Genomic DNA, 14,474 nt, shown 5'->3' with positions numbered 1-14,474 from the left:
ACACTTCAAACCCAAACCATACCAGCCGTACTTCATGTCTTCACAATCTCTTGCTGGTTTTATAATCTTTATGCCCCAAGCTGTGTGTGTATGCCTATGTGCGCTTGTATGTATGTCTGTGTATGCGTGTATATGTGTGTAATGTATGTATGTATGTGTATATGAATGTGCAAATATGTATGCATTTATGCACACAGCATAGGTATCTTCATGACAATGTAAATAGACAATTTACTATTACTAATAAGAATAAAACAGTTGATATAACTCATTGAACTCACATCATGGCCATGGATATTTCTTTTCTTTTCTTTTCTTTTTTTTTTTTTTTTCCGAGACAGGGTTTCTCTGTAGCTTTGGTGCCTGTCCCGGAACTAGCTCTTGTAGACCAGGCTGGCCTCGAACTCACAGAGATCCGCCTGCCTCTGCCTCCCAAGTGCTGGGATTAAAGGCGTGCACCACCACCCGGCAGCCATGGGTATTTCATAGGCTCCGACATATGTGTTGTGAGGAATAGACTAGACTGGAGACGAGGGAACGCTGTGGGATCAGGGGTCAAAGGGCAAAGACAGAATGAGAGAGTGGTTTGTGTTCTCCCATCACCCATGTTGCCAATACAGCTGGGTGCTTGATTCTCTGCCTGTGACCCACAGACACAAACCAGACAGCTCACTTTCCTGAAGCATTTATGAACCAAGGGTTCCTGTGTTAGGAGCTTAGCCCCAGAGTGTCACTGTCTGAGGTGTGGGAATTGGCAGGGCCACTTGAATTTGGAAGAGATTAAGATAATTCTTGTTAACTTTGACTTATTCATATGTTAGCTGTTTCTTAAAGATTCCATTTTCATTTGGTGTGTGTGTGTGTGTGTGTGTGTGTGTGTGTGTGTGTACATGTCTGTGTGCAGTCTGTGTGCATGAGCCACTGTGCACCTATGGTGTTCAGAGGAAAATCCATGGGAATTGAATTCAGTGTGTGTGCATGTATATGTGTGTGTGTGTGTATGCGTGTCTGTGTGTGTCTGTGTATGTGTGTCTGTGTGTGCGTGTTTGTGCAGTCTGTGTGCATGAGCCACTGTGCACCTATGGTGTTCAGAGGAAAATCCATGGGAATTAAATTCAGTGTGTGTGCATGTATATGTGTGTGTGTGTGTGCGTGTCTGTGTGTGTGTGTATGTGTGTCTGTGTCTGTGAAGTCTGTGTGCATGAGCCACTGTGCACCTGTGATATTCAGAGGATAATCTATGGGAGTTGGATTCAGTTCTTTCCTCTCATCTTGTCTGTCCCAGAATAGAACTTGAGATGTCAGACTTGGTGGCAAGCCCCTTTACCAACTGAGCCTTCTTGCCTGCCCTCTGACTTATTTCTTAAGAGAGACCTATTATTAAAAAAGAAGCGAAGGGGCACCCTAGCCTCTTACTTCCCTCTGGCCTCTTACTTGGCTGCGTGAGCTTTCTTGGGGTTCCTTGCTGGAACAATGCCAGCTCTCGGAAAACTCAGACTGGACAGTCGTTGTATCTGGATTCTCTAAGCTAAGCCTGGGACACTGCTCTGTCCTCCATCTCATCAGAGGAAGGTCTCAGTTTCTTTCCTTAATGTTACAATGTTTCCTCCTGTCTCCCTCTCTGTCAGACATCCAAGGACTTCCTGGATTTCTTACTCTACATTTCCTTCTAGACTCCATGTGTCTATGTATGTATGTATGTATATATGTATATATGTATGTACACATGTATATATATGTATATGTATATATGTATGTATATATGTATATATGTATGTATGTATATATGTATGTATGTGTGTATGTATGTATGTATGTATGTATGTATTATTGGCTGATTGATTTAGGATGTGTGTACTTGTGTATGTGTGCCATACACAAGCATGGAGGTCAGGGGCAACTTGTGGGAGTTGGTTCTCTCCAACCATGGGATAGAAGGAATTGAATCCAGGTCCTCAGGCTTGGCAGAGCCTTTACCCTCCGAGTCAACTCACTGCACACCGACTATGTTATTGTCATGTAGAATGAGAACTGGAACTCACGCTGGCCTCTGCCTTTACTGGCATCCCTGAAATTCTCTCTGCCCCGCTATGTCTCCTTGCCCAGTACAACTCCCTCTTCTCGGTCCTGAGCGTAGCTCCATATTCCATCCGTTCCCCAGTCTCCAGCCTGCTCTGTGAGCATCCAGCCATGCCCCTGCCCCAGCGCATCAAGTCACCCACTCACCCAGTGTCATCTCCCCCATCCTAATGTCAGTGGCCTTTTAAAACCCAACCCTGGATTCCTCAGCTTTCCACCACTTAGTGGCTTCCTATTCCCTCCGTAACAGACACGAGGGAGGCTCACTTGAGGTCCTGGCTGCTTCCTTTGGCCCCGACTGCCTCTGATCCCACCGTGCTCTCCCAGGCACCATCCCTGTCATCCACGCCCCATTCCTCAGGGTTCCTTGTATGCCACCCTGTCTCCTGGACCTGCTTGCTTTCTGTCTCATCACCCTTCCTGTTTCAGCCGGATTCCAGGGACCAGCTTCGTCTCATCACACACACCTGTGGCTCCCTGGATTTATGCGTTGCACATTTTTCAATATTTGCCACTCCATTGCCCATGCTGCTCCCCGCCAACCCAGTCACGGGTTTTTGGTGGTGGGAGTGGCCAGGGCTAAGGTGCTCCCCACTCGGTGCTCCCCTCCCTCATCCTTCACAGTACGTGGGAACCAGAAACGTATTATCGGTTATTCACTGCCTGGATGATTCTCCTAAAGCTGCTGAATTGCCCATCTCAAGTTCAGTGTTCTTGGAGGATGCTAAGAAAATTCACCTTTGAGATGTAATTGTGGTGTGGCCGCGTCTCCTCCTCCCTCACCATGCCTGTTGAAGTGGCTCTTTGGGTCAACTACGGTGTTTTCTGAAGCAGCTACAGGACTGCCTGAGGCTTGCATTCCAACGATTTCCTCATGTCTCGAATGTTTCCTTCGAGCCAAGTCTGCGCCTCCATCCTGCAGGAGTGATTTCTCATCTGCTGCTTGTACTAGATAACACCGTATTAGTCTTGAACGAATGTGATGGATTTCTAGCCAAATCCATCATTGCAGGAGAAGGCAAAGCTGAGGATTTCAATCAAGGGGGGGAGAGAGATAAAGAGGCTGCGCAGACTTTATTTATGAGTTGTGTGCTCCCAGGGCTACAGCCTACAACGGCTCAAATAAAATAATGAGGCTATCATCTCTCTCCACGTCGGAATAGATCCAGGTCTGTCTTCTCTAGACAATAGAGACAGGAAATCCAATAAGCAAAAAGGCCTTTCTTATCAGATCCATCGGGAGGGAGGAATGTTCTAGTTAATGGCGCCACCAGCCACTTTGGCTTGAGCCAAAAGTAGAAGTCACTCTTGATCCCCCTACCTTTTCTCAAAGTCTGTATTTAAAAATGGCCTAAACCTCTCCTCTCTGCAGAGCCCTGTGAGCTTCCCTGGCTCCGCCTCGCTGATGAAGTTGCTTCCTTGTTTCCCTCCACAGCTTCTCTGGCCTCCAGAAAATGCACTCACTTCTCAGGAGCCAGAGATTTTTCAAAACTCAATCAGATTGTAGCACCCCGATGCTTAAAAACTTCCTAAAGTTTCCAGCAACTTACAAAAATTAGTCAGAATTTATTTTTTGACTTATAAGGCAAATGGCTTCTCTTGAGGGAGAGGGCCACACGGTGCCCTCTGGGAAGAGACAGCTCCCACTGGGACTTCTTTTTTGTGCCTCACCTTACTTCCCTTCAGAGGACTCTTTGTCACCTGACATTGTTCTGGGCATCTGCTTGTTTGTTTGTTTTCTGTTCCGCTCATTGGAATAGCAACTCCAAGTGTAGGAACTCCACAGATCTTGCCGACAGTCTGAAAAGGACACGCCCCCTTAGGGACTCGTGCTGGTTGCTTTGTCCCTAGCTGGTGGCCCTCTTTGGATGGGGTCTGGGACTTGGAGGGAATAGGTCACTGAAGGCCTGCTTGTGGATTTATTTTCAGTTATGAGTCCATCTGTGCATGTATGTGTGGGTGTGAGCATGTGAGTGCAATGCCCACAGAGGCCATAAGAGGGCATCAGATACCCCTGGAGCTGGGGTGTCAGGCAGTTTTGAGCCACTCAACATGGGTGCTGGGATCTCTGGTCTTCTGCGGGAACAGTGCATGCTCTAAACCATTGAACCATCTCTCCTGCTCGCTAGGACATGCCTTTGAAGACTATATCTGACCCCTGGCTGTTTCTTTGTCCTCTGTTTCCTGTCTACCACAGAGTGAAGAATTTCCTTCACCATGTGCACTCATTGTCATGGTGTTGGGAACCCTTGACCAAAGATGAATGTTTCTGTAAGCAATGGATACACCATTGACTGCTGCAGACCCGGCACCTGTAAGTACGAGCTGCAAAGTCAGGACTCTGAAATTTGCTTGTTCAATGGATGAATGACTTAGATCCAGCCTTCCTCATGTCCCTTCCCTGCAACTTCACTGAAAATCTCCCTAATCCAAAGGATGTGAGAATGGAACCACAGTGTTCCTGTGGCTGCTGCTTTCTTGTGGCTGCCATTGCTTTTGGAGGACTCGGAGGGGATGCCTCCTGTGTGCCTCGCCCCCATTGGTGTAGGAGGACCTGGAGAGGAAGCTTCCTGTGTCCCGCATTGGTGTAGGAGGACCCGGAGAGGAAGCTTCCTGTGTCCCCCATTGGTGTAGGAGGACCTGGAGAGGAAGCTTCCTGTGTCCCCCATTGGTGCAGAAGGACCCAGAGAGGATGCTTTCTGTGTCCCGTGCTGCAAATATGGAGCGAGGCTGGTCTTTCTAGTGTGACTCTGCCATCAGAGCAGACCTGAGCTCAGGCTCCTTCTGCTTGTTTCTGGCTGTGGATGGAGCTATTAGACAAATGTAAATGTTTCTCTGCTCCTCGGGACTGCCTCTTTAGTAAGCAGGGGTTACACTGACTCAGACCATGGGGACATAAGCCAGGGTTTTGCAAATGTGCATATTGAAAGGGTCCACAAGAAAGGTTTGACTTTTAGTGATAAAAATAGTGGATTTCTTTGTAGACAAGGTTACCAGGCTTCTGTTCAGTATTTGCGCGGTGTCATTTTTCTTTCTTTTTCCTCTCATGAATTATCTTGGTGGTCTAACATCGAGTCTTCTATTTTTTCCCAATGCCATTACCAACTGAAAATCTGCTTTTGTCATAGAGTGTCACATAGCCTGAAGTTCTGTGGTTTACACAGTGAATCTGGGGGATGGTGACTGTGACCAGCCTCAGTATTGGTTTCCTCCTGGGGAAACCATGGGTTGGGTCCACTCAGAGAGGAGTCTTTGGCAGGAGGGATCCTCACAGAGAGACCTTGGGTTGTAAACAACAACAATGGAGGTGGCGGTGATTGGAGCAGAATATGAGTCACAGCTTCCCTCAGCCCACGGGGGTCACCCTTCATGGTTTCTCCTGGAGCAGAGCTGGCCAGGCCTCTATGTGTCTTTATGATGAGCCAGGGGGAGCATGCTACAGGCTGTGGAGACATCAGTGCACACACCAATAGGCAGCCGCTCAGGGCCACACACAGCCAGTCTTTTACGGAAGGGGTCTCCCCAGAGCATCATTGCCTCAGGGCCACACGCAGCCAGTCCTTCACGGAAGGGGTCTCCCTAGAGCCTCATTGCCACGTCCACCACAAACAAGCTGCTGCCCGTCTCACCGTGCCTCAAGGAGACAGAAACTTCTATTGATTGGGAGAGACGAGGGCAAAGGCATTTATTGAATGTGTACCACGTGCCTCATTAAATACTTCCTTCCTGCAGGCACAGCAGCCTTTCAGCACCCCACCGTCTCATGTAAGAGGAGGGGGCAGCTGGCTTTCCCCAGCGCAGTTAAAAAACGTGGTGCGATAGCTCAGTGAAGGGTGGATTTGGCGTTAAATCCCATGCTGTTTTAATATAAAACCTGCATGCCTTTTTAAACCTCCCTTTTTTCTTCTTTTCACGTCTGTGTGTATGTTTACACGTATGTGGGCGCATGTGTATATGTGTGTGCATGTGTGTGTGTGTGTGCATAGGTGTGAGTGTGCATGTGTGTAGGCCTGAGCGATGTGAAGACTTTTCCTTCTTCTCCACCTTATTTGGGAGGATCGGACTCTCTCAGTCAAAAGAGGATTCACTGTCTTGTCTTCATGATCCACTTTGGTCGGGAGAATCACATGTCTCTGGCTTCCAAGGCTGGATTGCCGTAGTTGCCAGTCCCAGCCAGCATTTACATGGATTTTTGGAATCAGATCCTCTTTTTTGGCAAGCACTTTAGTCTCTGAGCATCTCCTTAGGGAAGAATCTAGTTTCTTGTCTGTTGTACCCAAATGCCATCAGCTTCTCTAGTAGAGTTTGATGAACTCTCTTTGTAAAAGGCCAAATTGTAAATATTTTTGACTTCATGGGTAGGGCTGGTTAGTTTTTATTGTTGATTTGATTCAACCTAGACTTCTCTGGGAATAAGGAACCTCAACCGAAGAACAGCCTTCAGCAGATTGACCCCATGACCTAGTCTGTGAGGAATTATCTTGATTGACGACTGATGTGGGAGGGCCCAGCCCACTTCAGGCAGCGCTATCCCTAGGCAGTTGGGTGTGCACTGTGTAAGACAGCTTGCATAGCAGGAACCTGGGAACAAGCCAGCTCGCTTCTCTCTTCCACGGTTTCCTCTCTAGTGGAGTGGGATGAAATCAACCCTTCCTCTCTGTGCTATGGTTGCAGTGTTATCAGAGCAGCTGAAAAGGGAAGCAGAGCAGCGGGTCACATGATCTTGGTCCCAGTCACTCAGCTCTGCCTTCATGAAGCTGAGGATGTCTTAACCTGCCACCACATGGGATTGCTGGCTCCTAACTGAGACTTCATAAAAACATGTGTCTGGTTGGGCTTGGCCCATACACTACCCTAGGATGTTGCGTTGAGAAACTGGGGTTGTCTTTCCATCTTCTGTTGAATTCTAACATCTCCTGTTCTCTGCAGGAGAGTTGCCATGCCCATTCCTCCAGAGTGCAGCTGTTTTATTGAAAATGTAACTGCCTCTGATGAAGAGAAACCTGAGGTGGGGCAGGAGGGGCACTTGGGAGCAGTGGAATTGAGAAGCCACGGGCTAGTTTATTGACCATGGACACACTTTCCTTCCCAAGCTGCAGCTTTCTTATTTGTTAAAAAGAACAGTGTTTATTGCTTCACAGTTTGTTATAAAAGCAAAATGAAGTGCGATGCAGTAATGCATCCAAAACACGCTTCAGTGTTTGAACAAGTGCGTGTTTGTGCTAATTGGTTTATTAAACATGCTCCCCGCGGGATTGCAGGGGAGAGCAGTGTCTCGGAAAGAGATGTTGTGTGGGTGAGGGTGAGGGCACAAGCAGGTGGACAGGGAGCTCCCTGGGATAAAGTACTTACTTTGTCTGCTGTTTAATATACGCTATGTCTAACCAGTCAAGGGCAGCTCTTGCTAAAGACAAAGATGCATCCGTTAGCCTTTGCTACAGAACAAGCAACTTCACAATTGAATGACCTAAACCAATATTCAAGTATTTAGCTCATTGTCCTGTTAGGTGTCTCTGTTGGTCTGATACGGGATTGGCGAACATTACCTCCGTACTTTTGAGTATGTGGTCATTTGGTGGGTTGGCCTATTGCTGTCAGGTGTTGGATCCTTTTATCCATATGATTGGTGAGGTGGTTGGTGGGGACCGTCTTCTGCCCCCAATTGGGATTTTGTTTCACCGTTCTCTAAGAACAGAGTGGGCAGATATCGTGGAGTCTAGACAGGAAGAGCTTTATTGTAATTGATGATTGATAATATTAAAGGGGACATAACAATAGCAAAGATTTTAATGAGACAGGTTCAAACTCTCCCTAAGACTCTCTGAGAGCCCATAAGGCCCCGAAAAGCATTGCAGTTCAAAGCTCTGACAGAGTGTTGAGATGCCAAGAAAGCGGGCAGACAGGAAAGCAGGCAGCTGGAAAATGCTGGACAGTGGATTTCTGGCCACAGCCAACATGTTAGTGTCAGAGGGAGACAAGAATCAGTCCCCTTGACCTATAGTCACTGGTGGAGAAAGCCCAACCTGAGGCAGAAGCCCTCATGCCCAAGGGCCTTCCGTCTCCAGTGACTCATCTCCAGAGAGTCTCGAAGGACTTTGTTGTCTCGCCACCTTCTCTTGTATGCTAATGTCCCCTGGGCTCTGAAGCCCAAATGTATATGGTGCCAGCTAACTGACCAAATGTGGACATGCAGATAGGGTGAAGATTAGGACCACTGAGGGATGAGTGGGCAGTCCTGGCTGGAAAGGTGAAGAACTCTGAGGTCACCAAAGCTTGCCAAAAGCTCGCAGTCCGTCTCTGCAGCTACCTAACACTGAGATGTTTTTGTCAGTCGCCTGGCTCTGCCACTTCTCCACTGCGTTCAGTTCGGGAACATCTGTTTCTCTCCTGGCTGCTGCTCAGGATGCAGCCGTCTGCTTTGGGGGATCAAGCCTGCTGACTGTCAGAAAATGATCAGAGAGCCCCATTGAGTCTCTACAGTCCCCTAACCATGGGGTGGTTGTGACAAAGGTGTCTCATTGTCAGTTGGCTGGTGTGTGTATGTGTGTCTGTGCTTGCGTGCGTGCGTGTGTGCGTGTGTGTGTGTGTGTGTGTGTGTGTGTGAGCGTTTGCATGGTGACAAGATTCTTAAAGCTGCAAGTGGGAGTTTACAAGATCTCTAAAGGACTAGAATACCCATAAACAAATCCCCAAACCCTGCTTTCCACTAATCCCTCATGCTCCCATATGGAATGTGCTGGGGCCCCCTCCAGGGAGATGCAGAGTTTAGCATGGGAATTCTGCAACATGCTGGTCATTCCTAACAGCCAGGAGGGGGTGCACGGGAGAGGATATCCCTTCTCCTACCCCTTTAAAAAGCAGCCCATCCACGGATTAGTACAGCTCTCACCCTCACCCATCCATGGATCAGTACAGCTCTCACCCTTCACCCATCCACGGATTAGTACAGCTCTCACCCTTCATCTAAGAAGCTTCTGCAGCAGTCAGAGATCATTTGCAGAAAGCTACAACTGGTCAAAATACAGAGAAAAAGTGGCTGTGTGGTTCCTGGTCCCAAATGATGTTTCTACAACACAACTTTTATTCTTAAAATTAGGGAACATGGCAGAAAGGTGGGACATAGATTGTAAGAGCCAGAGGACCAGATTTTACTGGGAGATTGTGCCTTCTGTCTAAGACAGGGAAGCTGCACTCATGAAAATCAACTTTGTGGTTGTCTAAAATAAGACCTGAATAGTGACCACACCAGTTGATATGCCACCATGTATGGGGACAGTCTCAAAAGACCCCACCTCTAGATGAAGAGCTACAGGCAATTCATGACTTCTGAGGGAGGGACAATTAGTTTACCCCCGGAATGAGACCCCCTAACTATGTATCCAGTCTTGAGTGGTCAGTCCCAAAATCATAGACATATGTGTAAACTAAATGGAACACATTGGGTTGTATGTATGTGTGTATGTATGCAGGTGTCCTAGGGTTTCCATTGCTGTGAAAAGACACCGTGACCACTGTTACTCTTATAAGGAAAACACTCAATTGAGGTGGCTCCCTTACAGTTTTAGAGGTTCAGTCCATTACAGTCACAGAGGGGACATGGCGACACGCAGGCAGGTGTGGTGCTGGAGAAGTAGCTAAGAGTCCTACATCTTGTAGGCAACAGAAAGTCGACCTTGACACTGGGCAGTATCCTGAGCATAGGAACCCTCAAAGCCTACCCCCACAGTGACACACTTCCTCCAACAAGGCCATAACCATTTCAACAAAGCCACACCTCTAAATGGTGTCACTCTCTATGAGATCATGGGGGCCAATTGCATTCAAACTACCATTGTCTGTCTGTCTGTCTGTATTATGTATGTATGTAACAAAAATAATTAAAGAAAAAGAAGCCATGAATTTGAGAGAGAATGGAAGGACATAGAGAGAGAAGAAGGAGGAAGGAGATGATACAAGTACAGTGCACATACATGATTTTAAAACATTTTTAAAATGCAGGGGCAGCCCTCAAGGCACTTGGAGGATGTGTTCGCTTGAGTGCTTGCTTTGCTTTTGCTCAGGCACGTTTCCTTTACCTACTAAATGGGCGATGACATTTTCCTTGATGGAAAGTGTATTAGGTAATAGTATTTATCCTACGTACTTGTCAACAACAGTGTCCCTGTCTAAGAAGTGGTCATGAGTCCTCTCACGCTCTGCTCGCTGGGGCTTGGTCACGGCATTCTCCGCCTCTCTGAGTGGACGCGGGGCTCCTGAAACCACTCTTTGTGTTGCTGGCTGACTGTTAGCCACGTGGTCCAGAAAGCATGTTTTCCACATCCTGGTAAGGAAATCCTCTGTCAAGAGCAGCAGACTTCCCCTGCTCTCCTCCACCTCGGTTCCTGCCAGGAAGGTCTAAATAGGCCCTCTGTAGTCAGCTTCTTTTCTGTATTCCACACCATAGCTCAGCTACGGACACTGAGCCAGAAAAGTTAGCTTCTGCCCGGAGACCACAGGACCCACAGAACAGAGAGCTGTTTTAGGGTGGAGCGCCCAGGCCCAGCCTCCTGCAGACACTTGGTGTCTGGGGAAATGTCCCCCTCCTCCTCCCGCTTCTCCTAATCACTCGAATAACTGTGCGTGTATATATTTTCTCAAATCTTCAGCTCCATTTTCTTTCTGTGCCAATGACCTTCTGAGGCAAGAGGCTTAGCCAACGTGCTGAAGTTTACACGGAATCCATTACATGCTACCGAAGTGATGTTTGGAAGCAAGGGCCTTATCCAAACTAACTCCTTGTCCAAGATAAATCTTTTTGTCACCGTAAATAGATGCCATTGCCCTGGGGAGTGGGCAGGGAAACTCTGTGCTACTGCTGCTGTTAGCTGATGGGTTGTAACTCAGTAAACACACAGCATGTCAGATGATTTGAGGTTTCTATGAGTTACCATTTCCGTTCCCATCCGCTTTTTCCGTTCACTTCTGTGCCTCCCATTTGTGGCTTCTCTGCTTCTTGGGGGCATCCTTGGTGTTACCTTTCTATTTGGTGGTGACAATGGGGGGTTGTGATGGGTTGGGAGAGGTTGTGGCAGACATTGCTGTGTCTTAGGTCCTCTCCGTCTGCACAGTCTCTCTCTGATTCTTGCCTCCTGGGAGGGTTTCAATTCTTTGTTACCCTTACGAGATGCACTTCTATAGTCTGACTCTGCCTAACGTACTGAGTGAGGCTATTCAGATGGCCTGAATCGATCAGGAGCTAAGCTTGACTTCCATGTGAGTAGGGCCAGGAAGCCCTATGGTCTCACTGAGCTTCCCTATAGACTCCGCACAGGCTTGAGACTAGGCAGGTCTGCGGCTGCTCTCAATGCTGCCATCCCTACATCCGCTCTGGTCTGCTGTGTATCTCTGGGGCACATAGTGTGTGATTCTGAGCCGTTGTTCTGGGCTACCTACGGGCACTCATGGGTATGTGTAACCAGAAAAGGGAACCAGGTCATCGAAACGTGCCTCATGTTTTCCTGGAAAATAAATTCCAAGCCAAAGCGATGTAGAGTTTAAAACCGAAGAGGAGACACAGAAAGTGGTATTGTGATCTGCCCCTGGACTTCCCTCCAGTAGGGTCTGGATGGAGGCCTCCCATACTACCTCCACCTTGGTTTAAGACGTATTTTTAATTGTGTGTGTGCTGGGGGTGTCTGCAGACTGTAGAGGCCAAGTGTCAGCTCCTCCTTGTGCTGGAGCTACAGGCGTCCGATGTAAGTGTTAGGAACTGAGCTCAGGTTCTCCGCGAGAGCAGTGTGTGCTCTTCACTGCTGAACTGTCTTGGCAGCCCATTCCTATCAGTTTAGAGGCATACTCTGCACAGGTGCACACCTGTATGCACACGCAACTCAAGGCTGCTGTATTATTAATCGCATCCATTCTTTCAATCCCCGCAGCTGCCTTTGGGGCATCATGACATTCATTGCTCTGAGTTCTAGCTTGGGCAGTTGGAACACACTCCTAGGAGCCCCAGTCCCACCATGCTGCCCCCTCTCAGTTTGCTATTTTATTCAAGCTCTAATAGCAAGGGGAAGAGTGTTGAGAAGTTTCCAGACCCTCCACCCCGCTGTATTCCCTGACCTGTCTCAGCAGCCGTGACCATGAAGCAGAGGTCACAGTGGGAGGATCAGGGGACTTCTCACTTCTCTGTCAGTGCTTGGCTGAAGCATCACCCTTCACTTTCTCCCTGGACCTTAAAAACAGCTATGCTGGTTCACCCTAATACAGACTCCTGTGTGCTAACACGGAGAGCCTATTAGTAAGCTCTTGCCTACTCCTGCTTCCCCTCCTCTGTCTGTGTCTTCCAGGAAATACCGGCCTTTACTGGCCTTTTCTTGTTTTCCTGCTGGTCTCTGTTTGCTCTGGTTCTTCCTGTTTGCAGTGCCATACCTGAGCAACCACTTTCTAAATTAGCTAACTTGTCTCTGGAGCTGTCTCCTGGGGCAGTAAAAGCTGCACCTCTGACACCCCATGTCACAGAGACCACATCAGTCATTTGACACACATATGCTGCGCACATATGCATGCAAACACATGTATGTTGTTGATGTAAGAAACACAGCTCCCACCTCAAAGGGGTAAGCGATGGTTTATTCTAGAGCCAAATACTCGTGAGTGTGGCTGGGGAACACATCAATTTCCCCCAATACCATGATCTTTCTGACATGTAGTTTTGTTAAGTTTTGAGTGTCAGACTGAAGAAAGTCACAGGTGGAACCATCAAGTAGGCGGGTCCAGCAAAGCAGGGAATGTCTGCTAGAGACCTTAGATGCTAAAAACGTTCTTAGCTTCTGGGATGGTGGAAGCTAGGAGGTCTGCATTCCAAAGGATTTACTTACTAGTCACAAGGATGTTGTACCACACACAGAGGTGAGCAAAAACTGGCTATTGGGGGAAGGGTAAACAGAGCTCGAGATAATTTGGCCCTAGACTTGGAACATTCTAACCGTTAAACACATCATTGAAATTCTAATCTGCCAGTCAGCCCTTGTTTATTGCCAGAGCTTCTTTCCAGAAGCTTCCATTCACGTATGTGTGAGGTGTTTCTATATATATCTTCAGTATAAATCCTCACTCCTGTGTGATTTTTATATTTAGAGTGGAACACATGAAAATAGCTCAAGAACATGTTCACAGCCATTTCCTCATTTAGAAGGACTCAGAGCATCCTGCTCACCTGGAGGGATTCTGTTTGCTCCAGCTCAGGGTACCACCTTTGTTGGGCAGACTCCAAAAGAGAGGATTTACTGACACAGCCTTGATAGGGATGATGGAAGAAAAATGCTTGGTACCAACCTTCAAACTGCTGAAAATCGAGGCTCCCTGGGGGGGGGGGGTAGAGATTTGGTTTGACCTCAGCGCAGCCCTGTGCATGGAATTCCTGACCTAGGGCAGATGCGTAGTATGTACTGGCTGGAGAATGGTTGACAGGCAGTGAATTGGACTGGGTGGGCTATGGGTGAGGCATGTACTGGAATTCCGAGACGAGGAGAACGATGATTGCTTATAGGTTTTGTTGTGCATGGTGAATACACCCTTCCTGGTAATTTTAGATGCAAAGAAAGATCTTTGAAGCTTTGAGCTGATGTGTTATTGAACAGGGTGGCATCCTGTGGGTCCCTCAGAGGGCTGCCTTGCTTCTTTTCCACTCACACGCTGAGATGGAGCACATGCCGGAAACTGGTTTTCCTTGCCTTTGGTGCCATTTCTATCCAGCCATGCATGCATGCGCTCAAGCGTTTGCAGTGGATCACAAGGGAGGCTGATGGGAAGCTTGCTATGATTCTGTATATGGGAATTGTAAGTGGTGATAATTCAACTCAGTGCACATCAGGCAAAGAAGGAATCTGTTAAACAGATGGTGGGCTGCCTCATGCTGCCAAGGGGCAAGAGTAGGACCGAGTCCTGGACATGACTCTTGGCATGACTTCTTCTTCACATTGTTTTATCCCCCTCCCTCCTTGGACTGGATCCTTCTTGTAGCTTCTAGGCGCCACTTCAGGAAATGAGACGGAGTAGGTCCTCTTTTTTGGTTTCACATCTCCCAGGGAGTTATTCTGAATATCCAGGACCATGGCTATGGAAGGGATCATATTGTATTTCATGGAATGGAGAAGGGCAGGGATGCCCTGAGAGCAGAGGCCAGTCCCCATGGGGAGGTGCTGAGCTGATGCAGCAGGGACCAGTCCCCATGGGGAGATGCTGAGCTGATGCAGCAGGGACCAGTCCCCATGGGGAGGTGCTGAGCTGATGCAGCAGGGACCAGTCCCCATGGGGAGGTGCTGAGCTGATGCAGCAGGGACCAGTCCCCATGGGGAGGTGCTGAGCTGATGCAGCAGGGACCAGTCCCCATGGGGAGGTGCTGAGCTGATGCA

This window comes from Alexandromys fortis, unplaced genomic scaffold, assembly GCF_014885135.2.
Source record: "Alexandromys fortis isolate MF-2015 unplaced genomic scaffold, M_Fortis_MF-2015_v1.1 scaffold_162, whole genome shotgun sequence".
NCBI classification, from domain to species: Eukaryota; Metazoa; Chordata; class Mammalia; order Rodentia; family Cricetidae; genus Alexandromys; species Alexandromys fortis.
Note: the sequence above shows the minus strand (reverse complement) of the source record.